Genomic DNA, 13976 nt, shown 5'->3' with positions numbered 1-13976 from the left:
CTATCTTCTATGGATTCTTTGAACAAGTTTTTTTATTCCATTTTAGTTGATCTGCAAAGTTTTTGGGTGTCTTTCCTATACAGCATTTTTAGGGGTTGCTCTAGGTATTACATCACATATACATAGCTTGTCACAGTCTAGTGGTGTGCGCATTTTACCCTACGGGCGTGAAATATGAAAACTTTACATCCCTGTTATTAACCCACCCCTGTTTGTAATACAATCATCTTAAATATATCTCTATATGCATTTAGCACCACAGTACATTTTGTAATTTTTGCTTCAACCTCACATTATTATCTTTCAATTTTGCAGCTCAGAATTATGAACTAGGTCTCAAGGCTGAGTTTCTTTCCGGAGGCTCTAGAGAAGAATCTTATTTTTTTGCCACATTCCCTGGACCTCTTTCCTCTTCAATGCTCTCAAGAGCCAGTTGAGCCATTTGAAACTCATACAGAAAACTCAAGAAAAGGAAGATGTTTTGTTTTTACCTACCTTTTCCCCCCCATTTTCTGTTTCCTTCTTTTCTTTTCTCTTTTTTTGCTTCATTTTTGATGTTCCAAAAATTTCTTCTCTATTCTTTCCTTTCTGTTTAGAGAACTTCCTTGAGCCATCTTTTAAAAAATAGGTTTGTTAGAAACAAATTCTCTTAGGTTTTTTTCTTCTCATTCTTCTGAGAGTAACTGGATTTCTGTCCCCTTATTAAAGGATAGTTTTATTGGAAATAAACCTCTGCTTGGCATTTTTTTTCTTTCAGCATTTCAAATATTTGAGCTACATTCTTCTGTTTATTCTGGTTTCTGGTAGTAATGCCACTGTTATTCACATTGTGTTTTTCCTGTAACTATGGTAATATTTCTTCCTAGCTGCTTTTAAAATATTTTCTTCATTTTAATTTTCAGAAATTTTACTACAGAGCTGCTGGGCATGGATTTCCTTGGGTATATTTTATTCAGGATTTGCTCAGTTCCTTCCATCTGCAAGTTTGTGCCCATTGCAAGTTTGGGGAATTTTTGGCCATTCTATTTTGGGTCCTTTTTCAATACCATCGTTGTTGTTCTCTTTTTCTGAAACTCATAATGCATGATTATCACATCATTTGTTATAGTCTTTCGTATTTGTGACACAATGTAATTTTTTAAAATTATTTTACCCTTTGTTGTTCAGACTAGATAATTTCTACTAACCCAACCTCAAGAACATTGTGTATTTCCTCTATCATTTTCTTTCTGCAGTTGATTACACACAATGATTTTTTATATTTTATACATTGTATATCTCAGTTCTAAAATTTCTATTTTATCTTCTATACTTCCTTTTCCTCTGCTGAGAAGCTTTTTTCTTGTATTTTGAGAGTATACACACTGATGTTTTAAAGAATGGCTATAATAGTTGCTTTAAAATCTCATCATTTCAATTCCAAGTTGCTTCAAAGTTGTCATCTCTTGATTGTTTCATTCCTTAATAATTGGTCAATTATTTCTGGTTTTTAAAAGTATACTGGATGATTTTCTATTTTGTCTTACACACATGCATTTGCTCTGTTTGCAATACACAAAAAGTTCGATAAGTCAAGCTTTGGACATTGGAGGGCAGAGACACTCATGCTACATCATAATCCACCTGTTGGTTCAAATGCCAGAAGGATTTGTCCCACTAACGTTTTTCTACTTGGAGCTTGTGCCTGGATGATTCTCTCTGACTCTTATGAGATAATATTATAAGTATTTAATATCATACTGTACATTCAGATGTAAAAACTACAAAAGACAGTGCATCAAATATGTTCTGAGAGCCCAGTTTATGAAGTATTTATATCTTTTTCTTTTGTGTACTGTTGGCTCAAACTACATCAGTTGAACTCAGGTACTTCTTTTTCCTTTACTTCCTACAGGAACAGCAGAGTTTGATACCTTCTTATTAGAAGCGATCACAGCAGTCAGGTGGCCCTGCTGTCTTCTGATTGGGAATTTATAGAGTGCAGGACAATGAGGCTCAGGTAAAAAGAACATCTACATGCCTGGTGTGGTGGCTTATGCCTGTAATTCCGCTACTTTCCAAGGCCAAGGTGGGAGGACTGCCTGATGCTCGGAATTCCAGATCAGCCTGGGCAACATAGTAAGATGCCCTGTCTTTACAAAGAATTGCAAACTTATCCTGTTCCATTGGGTGTTCCTGTACTCCTTGTGGCTTGGGATAGTGAGCTGGAAAGATTACTTGAGCCCATGAGATGGAGACTGCAGTGAGCCAGGGTTGCGCCACTGCACTCTAGCCTAAACAAAAGAGCAGGTCCCAATACCTTAAAAAAAAAAAAAAGAAAGAAAGAAAGAAAGAAAGAAAGAAAGAAAGAAAGAAAGAGAGAGAGAGAGAGAGAGAGAGAGAGAGAGAGAGAGAGAGAGAGAGAGAAAGAAAGAAGGAAGGAAGGAAGGAAGGAAGGAAGGAAGGAAGGAAGGAAGGAAGGAAAGAAAGAAAGAAAAGAAAGAATGACTAGAGCAACCAAAAAGGCTTTTTCTCCTTAGCCTTTTACCCAGATTCTACCTTCTTTAAAGTGCATCTCCCAGTGTCTAGAGAAGCCGCAGACTTGGGAGTCTCTTCCTTTCCTTCCTCTCACATGCCACTGTGACTCCATCCTATATCTGTCAACACGCCTTTTTCCACTCTCACAGAACCAAGTACAGAGGTGATTTGAACACCTATAAGCAATTTGAGTCCTTACCTTACTTGATGTTTTGCAGTATTTTGGGATGAGTGTATAGGACTTTTGGTGCCCCTTGGGTCAGTGAGATCTCAGGCCCAGCCCAAATCCTTAATGGAACTGCGATCAACACAGAGAAAAAGAAGTAGTAAGGGGGATATGGACTAAGGGTCTTCATGCAAGTAAACAAGACACGTTTATTTTCAAATTCAAGCACTGCAGGCACTGCTCAAGGCTCAACTGAATAAACACAAATATGTTAAATTTTCCCAATGTCCTGTAACAGCTTTGGGGGATCTTTAATCCTTCTATTTCCTGTTATCTGTGGAAGAGAGCCAAAATTAAAGTCTCATTTGGGAAGTTTGTTTCACTTCTAACACCTGACACTCAGGCTTCAACCATTTCCCAATCCTAATCATTAAGGAGCAACATAAAGGAAGAATATTGAGAATATTTATCTACCAGTTGTCATACCTTTTAAGCAGCATGCCAGCTATTGGTATGTCATTTTTACATTATTAACTGAAGAATAATGGATGTCCTTTACAGACTTTGTGAATTATGAAACAAAAGGAAATCCAAAGGAACTAAATGAGGATTGTAATGTGGATGACTAATGATTTTCCATCAGAACTCTCATACAACGGCCCTGTTTGATGAGCGAAATGAGCAGGAGCACTGTTGTGGTGGAGGACTCTGCTGAAGCTCCCCCAGGCATTTCTCTACTAAAGCTTTGGCTTTCTCGCAATTTTCTCAGAATAAGCAGATATTCTCATTCTTTATCCCCCCACAAAGACAACAAGCAAATGCCCCGTGCTTCCCAATAAACTTTGGCCATGACCTTTGCACGTTTCTTACCACTTTTGTTTTGACTGGACTTTTCCACCTTTTTGTAGCTATTGCTTTAACTGTGTTTTCAGGACTGTACTGGTAGAGCCAGGTTGCATCTCCCATTACAATTTCTTGAAGAAATGCTTGAAGATCTTCATCCCCCTTATTTAAAATTTCACGGAAAGTTCTGCTCCTGTCTGTAGCTTATCTTTTTGCCACAGTTTTGGCATCCATTAAGTGAAAAATTTACTTAGCATTAATTATTCAATTAGAATCAGGTAAAGGGAACCCATTGAGAATTTTGGAGTGTTGGCTATTGTTTGTACTGTTAATCATTGGTTGTCTTCTAATAGGGTGTAAACAAGATGAATTTTATCCATGTAATTTGATATGAATCCTCTGTCTCTATGGGCTTTAGGTTCAACATCATCTCATCCCTTCTTGAAATGAGTTATTTGTGAACTGCTGAGTTTTGGGCCATTATCCCCATCAGTGTTTCAGAAAGCATCATTGATTTCACATTCTTTCACCCAAGTTTCACCATGAATTTGATGTTTGTACTCTCTCTAGTTTTAGAAGAATTCATGTTGCTCTCATAGGGGATATTTTGAACCTGCTCTTATTTTTCTTGATGCCTCAACTAGCTCCTGTTCAAACATGTTATAGCGCGTCGGTCTGAGTTTATTTTGGTGCAAAAAATTAGAATCCATTCATGTGATTTTTAGTATAACATATACTTTCCATGAAGATTTCAAAGTCCTAGTGCATTACAGGAAGGCTTCCTAATACAATAAGGTTTGCTACAGGTCTCTTTGACTTTTCCAACTGACCAAGAAACTGTTTTCTTATTTCTTCTGGCATAAATAGAGATATTTGCTGAAGGAGAAATATAATACCAGTGATCAAATATTCTCCAGCTGAGTAGAAAGTCAAACAGTTGTAACTACGCGCCACATGCTTTAATGGAGGCACAGAGTAGCTGCTTGGGCCTAGTAGATGCCCTGATGTTATACGATTATCTCTGTTTTCACCAAACGTTATTTTAAAAGAGAGTTTTCTCTATCCCCTGAATTTCTTTGTTATAGCTGCCAACAAAATATCATGAACTGAGTGTCTTAAACAACAGAAATTATTTTTTCACAGTTCTGGATGCTCAAGTTCGTGATGAAGGTGTCAGCAGGTTCAGTTCTTCTGAGGCCTGTCTGCTTGGTATCTAGATATCTGCCTTCTTGCTGTGTCCTTACATGGGACTGCCTCTGTGCATATGCACTTCTCGTGTCTCTCTGTGTGTGCACATTTCCAATTCTTATAAAGACTCCAATCCGATTGGATTTTGTTCCACTGTAACACCCTCATTTTAACTTGATCACCTCTTTTTAGGCTCTTTCTCTAAGTGCAATCATATTCTAAGGAATGAAGGGTTGGCCTTTCAACATATGAATATGGGGAACACAGTTCAGTCCATAACACCACCCAATCCCTTCTCAATGACTGCTGTTTCCTTCAATTATTCAAACATATTGGAGTCACGTTTGCCTTTTTCTTCCTTATGCCTGGTCTGCAAGAAAATTCAGTGGATTCCACCTCAAAATACATCGCAGTATGACCAGTTACATATCTCTAGTACAAGGCTCTGGTGTATGCCAAGATTCTCTCTCCTGGAGGATGGTAACAGGCTCCATCTGGTCTTTGTAACAAGAATGTTACATTTCATATGAATTCTCCCCACAGTAGTCAGAGTGATCTTTTACAAATGGAAATGAGATCTTAACAATTTTGTGCTTCAAATCTTCTAAGTATTTTTTAATTGGACTTGTAATAAAATCTAAATTACATACCTCAGCTATTTCATACCCACGTGGCTCTCCCTTACCTAAATAGTGGGAAGTTCTCTGAATGGGACATAAAGAACGTTCTTCAACTTCACTATGCACTAGTTTGGGAAACTCAAATGCGGATAACCAGGAAAAAAGAAATTTGACAGCATGGATTAACTCCTGCTGATATCATGTGTATGGCATTGAGTCCCTGTGGTGTGAGAGGAGTTCGGATGAACTGGGAGAATCCTTCTGTCCATTGAATCAACTAAGCGTTCTCATGATATAATTAGCAATTAAAAATCATTCTCTCTGAGGATTAACTTTGCATAGATTTATCTAATAATTGTGGTTACACTATTATGATACTGGACCATATATTTTAATACTATGTTTTGTCTTCATAAAAATATATTTTACAAATATTTTTGTGTTTTCATATTTTATGAGCCTATTGTAGCCATGACTAATTATAATAAAAAATTATTAAGCCTTGCTAATGCCATTTAATCTTCTGAACCATCTTATTCAGTGGGAGTAATTTTTATTCCTATGTCAATTTTATTACAATGTGACATTAATTTTATTTCATTAGGACATGGTCTTCACTCAGAGACCCAAGCCTTCCTCCTATAGACAGGACAGGTAATGTTACTCCTCTCAACATTGTTTGAGGGGTGGGTGGAGACAGTTATCCATGATATGATAATATTGTTTATTCTAGACTTGTGTAAAAGGTATGTGTGAGTTTCTGTAACTTTAGATAATATTATATGTACTTATACCTTATTGTATGTATATGCAATAGTTTAAGTGACAAAATAAAAATGATACAAGTTGACTTTGAGGTTGTTCTGCATTTGTGCCTTTGAGTAATTACTTCCTTGGAGTGTTGTGCAGACATGGTAATGAAACACCGTGCATTCTCATTCTAACTCTACTTAACGGTTAGATAGTTACTTGCAAAATCCAGCTTTCTCTAATAAAATGAGACCCTAATTCTTATCCAGACCAACTCCAAAGTGCCAGCAGTGAGTATGATGCTTGAAAGTCAGGAAATAGGTGGATAATTCCAAAGAATCAGCCTGGGGTCAGAGACAGCATCTGGAGGTCTTCACCAAGTACCTATCTGGGTATCCAATCACCCTGTTATAAAGCACATGACTCATCAAAACTCTTGCAATTTGCATACAGCTTTCTGACTGTCTCAGTGTCTACTCTTAAGTATGAACAAAATCGAAGGATCACCGGACAATTGAAGCCTGTCTCCATCAAATGAGAATCACAGAAAGAAAAAAAGGGAATGCAAAAACAAAAAACAAAAAACGGAGACAAGAAGCAATGGAAACCTTTAGGAGATGATAGTTAATATATCTAGAGAGATAAGAATAGACACCATGCTCATACAGAATAGGATGCAATTAAGTTAAACAAATTGACCAGAAATTGAGAAAGACATTATCAATGAAACAATGCAATACATTTCCCAGGACTAAAGGATATTCTCCATTTTGAAAGGGTCCAATGATTATCCAGAAACCCAGGTTTAACATTTGCAGGGTTCAATGCGGGAATACAAACAGTGTCTTACATACCCTATCTCTGAATAATCACACATTATAAAGCAAGATAGACTCTAGGTTCAGATCACATTTTCACCTAAGTCATGCAGACTGCTGCTTGCAGATTGCCCTTATAACCTGGCCTAGAGACTGAAGGAGTATGTGTTTCCGTGTACCAATCCTAGTAATAAAACCCCGTGGATGTGGAGAAAGGAGAGCTCTTATACACCATACACCCTGATTGGAATGTAAATTAGTAAAAACTCTATGGCAAATAGTATTATTTCTCAAAGAGCTAAAACTTGAACTACCATTCAATCCAGCAATCTTACTACTGATATCTACCCAGAGGAAATATATGAAAAATAAATCTGCACTTCTATGTTTGTTGAAATACAATAGCAAAGATATGGCATCAACCTAAGTAACCATCAATGGATACTTAGGAAATCTTAAGTATGGAGACAATGGAAACCCATCAATGGGTTTGTAGGTAAAGAAATTGTGATATATACACAATGCAATACTACTCTGCAAAAAAGAAAGAAAGAAATCACTCCTTTTGCAGCAATACGAATGGAACTGGATGTGACAGATAATGTGCTATGTGAAAAAGACCAGATACAGAAAGTCAAGTATAACATGTTGTCACTAATAAGTAGGTGCTAAAATGTGTTTATATAGATATAGAGGGTAGAATTATAGACACTGAAGCCTTGGAAGAGTGAGTGGGTGGGAGGGAATTAAGAGTTAGACATTAATTAGTAAATGCAATGTTTGTTATTCTTATTATGGAAACTCTAAGGCCATGATTTAACCATTATGCAATCTATGCATATAACAAAATTACCTTTGAACCACATATATTTATAAAAATAAAGTTTAAAAATAAATGGAGGGTGGCCGGGCACAGTGGCTCACACCTGTAAGCCCAGCACTTTGGGAGGCCAAGGAGGGTGGATCACGAGGTCAGGAGTTCAAGACCAGCCTGACCAACATGGTGAAACCCCGTCTCAACTAAAATTACAAAAATTAGCCACGCGTGGTGGTGCATACCTGTAATCCCAGCTACTTAGGCTGAGGCAGGAGAATCACTTGAACCTGGGAGGTAGAGGTTGTAGTGAGCCAAGATCTTGCCACTGCACTCCAGCCTGGGTGACAGAGTGAGACTCTGTCTTAAAAAAATTTGAAAAAAAAAATTTGAAGGCAAATTTAAGCATACGTTTTCAAGAAAGAAAAAGAAGGAGATGGAGGAGAAGGAGAAATAAAAAAGAAGAAGTAGGAGGAAGAGGAAGAAGAAAGAAGAGGAAGAAAAAAGAAGAAGGAGGAGGAGGAGAGGAAGAAGGAGGAGGGGGAGAAGAAGAAGGAGGAGGAGGAGAGGAAGAAGAAGGAGGAGGGGGAGAGGAAGAAGAAGAAGGAGGAGAGGAAGAAGAAGGAAGAAGAGAGGAAGAAGGAGGAGGAGAAGGAGGAGGAGGAGATGACAACAAAGAAGACCAGTGTGGCTATAGCTGGATCAATTAGGTATAGAGCAGTCAATAAGTTCAGAGAATGGTAGCTCTACCCTAATGAACTTGACCACACTCAAAATTAGGGTTTTGTTCTTACAATGTAAAAGAGGGGTAAATGCACTAAAAAAGATACATGTGAAATATGATTATTAAATAGTTACAGTGGGGAACTGTTGAGAAAAAATAGATTTGCAATTTGGAGTAAGGTAGAAATGAGGCTTGCTTAGATGGGCAGATAGTGATGATGGTGCTAAAAAATTGCTGCAGTAGAAACATACTTGAAGGTTGAACAGTAGCATAGTCTATTTGACCTGATGTAATGTGATGAAGAAGAGTCAAGAATGACTTGCAGTTGGCTAAATCACATAGATGATTATAGATGCTATTTACCAAGATGAAACAGTTTTGAAAGACAATAAACTTGTAGCTGCAGGAGGGAGGCAGCAGAGGTAGAAGAAACCATAGGAGACATTGAGACATCCCTGGAGATGTTGATAAAGTGTTACAAAAAGGAGGATATGTTCAATAGTGTTACATTGCTCAGAGGTCAAAAGAGATGCAAGATTGAAATAGATTCTGCAAACCGACCGGAATAGCGGTCAGCGACACCACATCACAAAATTATGCAAAGTGTGAAAGCCTCTATAATGAATGTGGAAGAAAAATTGGAGGTGAGTGAAGGGAGGAAATACTATACGTATATGTTTCAAGAACTTTGCACTAAGGAAGGCAGACAAATAAGGTCATAGTAAGGAAGAATTAAGAGCCTTAGGGAGACCTTAGTAAAAATGAGAGCTGTTTCCAGCAAGTTTGTTGGCTTGAAATAATCCCATGGAGCATACAATGTAAGACTCAGGAGACAAAAGGATCATGCAGAATCAAAAATCCTTGGATTAGGCAAATGAGATGAAAAACTCGCACAGGAATGGAAAAAGATAGCAAGGAGGCTTCACCTAGGATAATAGGAGAGAACTGGGCTCAAACTACATGTGGGTTGGTCGGTTGGTGGTTTTTGTGGTGAGATCATTCTGTTCTGATTGTTTTGAACTCTAGTGAAAGCACTTAGGCTATCAGTTGAGACAGTAGCAATTTTCAATATTGAGCTTCATCTTTTACTCATCCTCTTCAACATGGTGGATTATTTTCTTGCACACAGATTGACTTGTTCATTTATTTCTGAGAGTATTTTCCCTTTGTGTTCATTTGTTTTCAAGGAATAGAGTTCTCAAGTACAGAGTTTAAATTCTGAATGCTTTTCAGCTTCATTATGGAATTTCAAAAACTCCTAAACTAGAGATATCTGTTCTATGCTTAAATAAAATCTAACATAAGAATTTTCAAAGTTCATTGACATTGATGATGCACAGTTGCTTGTGAGAGTCTCCTTTCAAATATCTATTTTTCTTTTCAAGTTATTTTATGTTCCTAATTTTTCTGAAACTTTGAGCCATATTTGATAACTTATGTTAACGCATATTAATGTTATTGAAATTTTTATATCAGAAGAAAGTTTTACACCATAAGTTTTCTGATTTTTCTAAAATTTCATATATCTGTGGATTAATTTCTCCCCATTTCTGAAGTTTTATTGTTTTCTGCTTTTAAATGAAACTAGGTGATGTTTGTATCTTTTATTTTCGCTAAGAACTAGACTTTCAATTGTTATAAATTAATTGCTTCTCTGTTTTCTCTCACCCTGTATATTTCAATTTTGGGTGGTATACAGAAAAAATGACATGCTAACAATTTGCTGTATTAACTAATGTTTAAAATCTTTAGGATTTCAAAAGTCTACATTTCTAATTGTCATAATTAAAATTCCATATATGATACTATTTTAAAAAAAAGAACCAATTAGGAATTTTAAGCAAAGAGCCTGATAAGAGAGAAAATTTCAAAAAAAAAATATTAGAATAATGCAATGTGTTCTATATTTTGTTTGAAAGCCTAGAAACCAATGTCAGAGAATTATTGCACTTAAATTTTTGACAAAGAAATCTTTAAGATTTTAACTCTAAGTACTACCTCTCACAAACTCATGTCCACTGTTCTTTTCCTAAAATCATGGTGGAAGCCAGACATGACTTATATCCAAATTAGTTTCTCTCCATGTATGTGATTCATTAGCCCCTCATCCTTTAGGGGGAGTCATTTTGATTATTCAAAAATTTAGAAGAGGAAACTTCTAGGCCTTGAGATGGGTAGCTTCCTATAGTCCAGAGTTAGCAGAGAGTTGTTAAACTACAATCTGAGATTCCAAATTCCTTTGTTTATTCAAGTCATGCTGCCTCTGATGAAATCCATTTAGGTTTCTCTTAATGAATAGGAAACCTATGGCAGGCAGTATAGAACTGACTAAAGCATACAGTGGGAAAATAGGGTCTAATGTGGCTTCTGGGGGAATAGGCACAGAACCACCATTTCCCTAGAAAATGTAAATTAAGTCATTTTGAACTGTTAAAATTCTCAGCTTCTGGGAATTTCTTTTCACCTCGATATTGTTTTTCTTACATTCATAAGCTTACTGGAATACCGCGGAAGTCATCCGTTACCAGTAACCTTAAATTCAGAGCTATAGAAGACAGAGAGAAGGAGTAACAGTGGAACTCCTTCCCCGCATAATTCAAGGATAAGGAGGGCAGAAGTCAGTTTGAAATGGACAAAGGAGAAGGGTCCTGATGTTCTTCAGAGAATGTGAACACTGGCCAGCCCCTGACCTAGAGTCCCAAAACACTCAGAAAAACAGACACCAATCTTTTCACATCACCAAGCTGATTTGTTTTGCCAAATTGAAGTTAGAGCACCCCGTGTTTCATGGCATTTGAAATGTTTCTCTCATCACTCCTGAAAAGCAAACAAACAAAGTAGCACAGTAGACAACACCACCTGGTGAAACAAGTGTCTAATCCTTCTGCCTGCATTGCAGTGAGGGAGATGCAAGTCCCTCAATGTCTCTGGTCCCTACAGTCCCCTTCTCCAGTAATATTTCTTTGTTCACTCTTTTTACCATTGTGGTAATGTGATTTAAACTGTTGCTTGATGAGGAAAGTATAAAAGTCACACAGCATTTTCAATTTGTTGTTGTTATTGGTTATGTGTAAGGGCTATTTTTACAGCATATTAAATTCAAGCAACATATCCTGTAATAGTGAGAATGTGAAACCAGCCTCAATGTCCAGTGACAGGGATTGGTTAAATAGATTTTTGGAACCACCAAAACAATAGAATAGTATACAATTGTAAAAAACAACCAAAATCCACAACAAACACTCGAAGAGATCTAAATGAACTCATGTGAATGTTTTCTAAACAATCAATTCTATGAATGCGACACAACTGAATATAGAGTATGGTATAAGTGTTTGTAACAAAAGCATTATATATATTTATGTAGCAATAAATATTTCCAAAAAGGATTCCAAAGAGTGTGGAGAAGGATAGAAGGGAAGAAAGATGAGTTGTGGTCAAATACTTAGCCTGTAATCTTTTGTTCACTGAGATTAGTTTTGTTAGCTACATGTATGTAAGGACTTTAAATGTAAGTATATTTTTAAAAATGAGAAACCATTTGGAATTGAAGCTGGGAGTTCACACCATTTAGTGGGAATATCGGGATGAAAGCCTGATGAGGTAGGACTGAGCAAAGCATGTCCAGGTGTAGAAAAACTTTAAATGGGAGTTTTTGAGTTTGAGGAAAGAAAAAACAGAAGCCGTAAGGAGAACAAGGGTTCTACACCCACCCCCATCACCCCTATTTAAAAGCTATGTAATTTGAAGATAGTGATTTCCCAAAATCAGATTTGCCTTCAAGAGCTTCTGTAAACACAGGATCTGATACAAATATAATGCTAGAAATATCTTTAAATGCACAATTTTAGAAATGCCCCAGGACAAGGCAATATTAACAGTCAATGAACTCACGGCACAAGGAAGCCAGGAACCCAGCATGAGCCTCTGGCGATGCAACAATAACCAACCATACCCGTCGCTGAATCCTTAGATTACCAGACTGCTCCGGAGGTCTTGATGGGCGCCCCTTGGGAAGGTGGAGGTTCCCTCGGGCTTCCAGGAGCAGGAGTGCACGGCTGGGCTTGCGGGCACCCCTGGTTTCTGTAGGTGTTTGCGCCTCCTGTAGGAGGTGGTGGACGGTGGTGGTGGCCTCCGTGATGGGGTGGTTTCTGCTGAGGGCCATCATCCTTGTTTCCATCACCAGCAGGGTGTTTAGATAGCTGTCCTCCCAAAGGTGGTCCCTGATGCTCCTCATCTATGAACTGGTCAGAGTCTTCCTCATCTGTGTGAGTTGAAACAAGAAGAGCTGAGCTCAGAGCTGGAAAACCCTCCTGTCTTCATACCTCTCTGTCTTCACCACAGAGCCCTTCTCTCCCTGACCTGCGTCTCAACTCCCAGCCTCCCTGATTCCCAAGGCTTCCTGATTAGAACTCCTCTTCATCCACATAAAGGTGATGAAAAATCGAATTTCTTTGTTCATGGTCCCCAGAATCAAGGTTGGGAGAAAACTACTTATATCTCTGGGGCACTGACATTAGTTAATTCCTGAGAAGAAAATGTTAATAAGAAGACACTTGAGAATTGATCAATTCTTCAGGAAAAAATGGAGACAAAATTTACTGAGAATTTATTGGAATTTACCTGATATTATGGAGGGAACGTCTTCCTGGCTGACATCTAGAAAAGAAGTAGAGGATGATGGGAAAAGTTACTTTGTGCATCTTTCAGGGCTCATAGTGTCCTACGAGGAAAAGGGACCTCTGATCACACCCTGTGCATCTCCCTTTGTGACCTCATCAGTCACTGTCTGATGCTACTGGAAGTGCAGGAAGATGTAAGAGGAAGCAGGGTTGTTACTACACTGAGCATCAACCAGGAACTCAACAGAGAAGGGCCCCTGTTGGTCCTGTTATGATTCCTCAAGCCTTAGTGCTTATTTAGTTAAACTGCTCTGAGTATTTCAATGACATATTTGGGGATTCTTCTGCCCTCTTTCATCTGTAAATATGTTGCTTATGTTTGCAAGCTTTCTCAACAGGAGCCACCAGAAGTAACCACAATAGTCTGACACGCCACTCCTAGCACCTTGAAAGGACACATGCAGGAGAGAAGAAATGACAAGTGTTTCACTCTGGTTATTAATTATTCTATGGACAGAGAGACAAGTGTTTTACCCATTGTCTGGGCAGGTTTCTGATACAAGCTTATCTCCCTTCATGATGCTCTCAGCCACTGTGGCCAGCAGCACAGCATCATCCCTGTCTACCGGGATCAGTACAGGATCTTCACAGCTGCACCCCCTGACTCTGTCTCAGGCCTTGCCATCCCTTCACAGCAGTCCCACAACTTCTATAAATGCAACTGCCCCCTCACTTCCCCTGGTACAAATTCTTTATCGGGTCTTTATTTGTGCAATCAATAAACTATGAGGCTCCTTGACATGACGTGAAGGCACAGCCAGGTCTCTGATCCCCTGGCATGAGAACTCTGCAGTCCCATCTGTTTGCAGCCCCATCTGTTTTCTAACCTCTTCTCTCTTCCTCCTCTTTCCCCC

At 38.2% G+C, this 13976-nt stretch overlaps 1 protein-coding gene across 6 annotated transcripts in view; it reads left to right on the top strand.

Annotated features, from left to right (window-relative positions):
• PRH2 (proline rich protein HaeIII subfamily 2) overlaps positions 1–13976 on the top strand; it is a 218060-nt gene that overhangs the window by 136098 nt on the left and 67986 nt on the right. The gene's annotated exons all lie outside the window — the stretch shown is intronic.

Source organism: Papio anubis, chromosome 9, assembly GCF_008728515.1.
Source record: "Papio anubis isolate 15944 chromosome 9, Panubis1.0, whole genome shotgun sequence".
Classification (NCBI taxonomy): Eukaryota; Metazoa; Chordata; class Mammalia; order Primates; family Cercopithecidae; genus Papio; species Papio anubis.
This window is presented reverse-complemented; position numbering and strand designations above follow the sequence as displayed.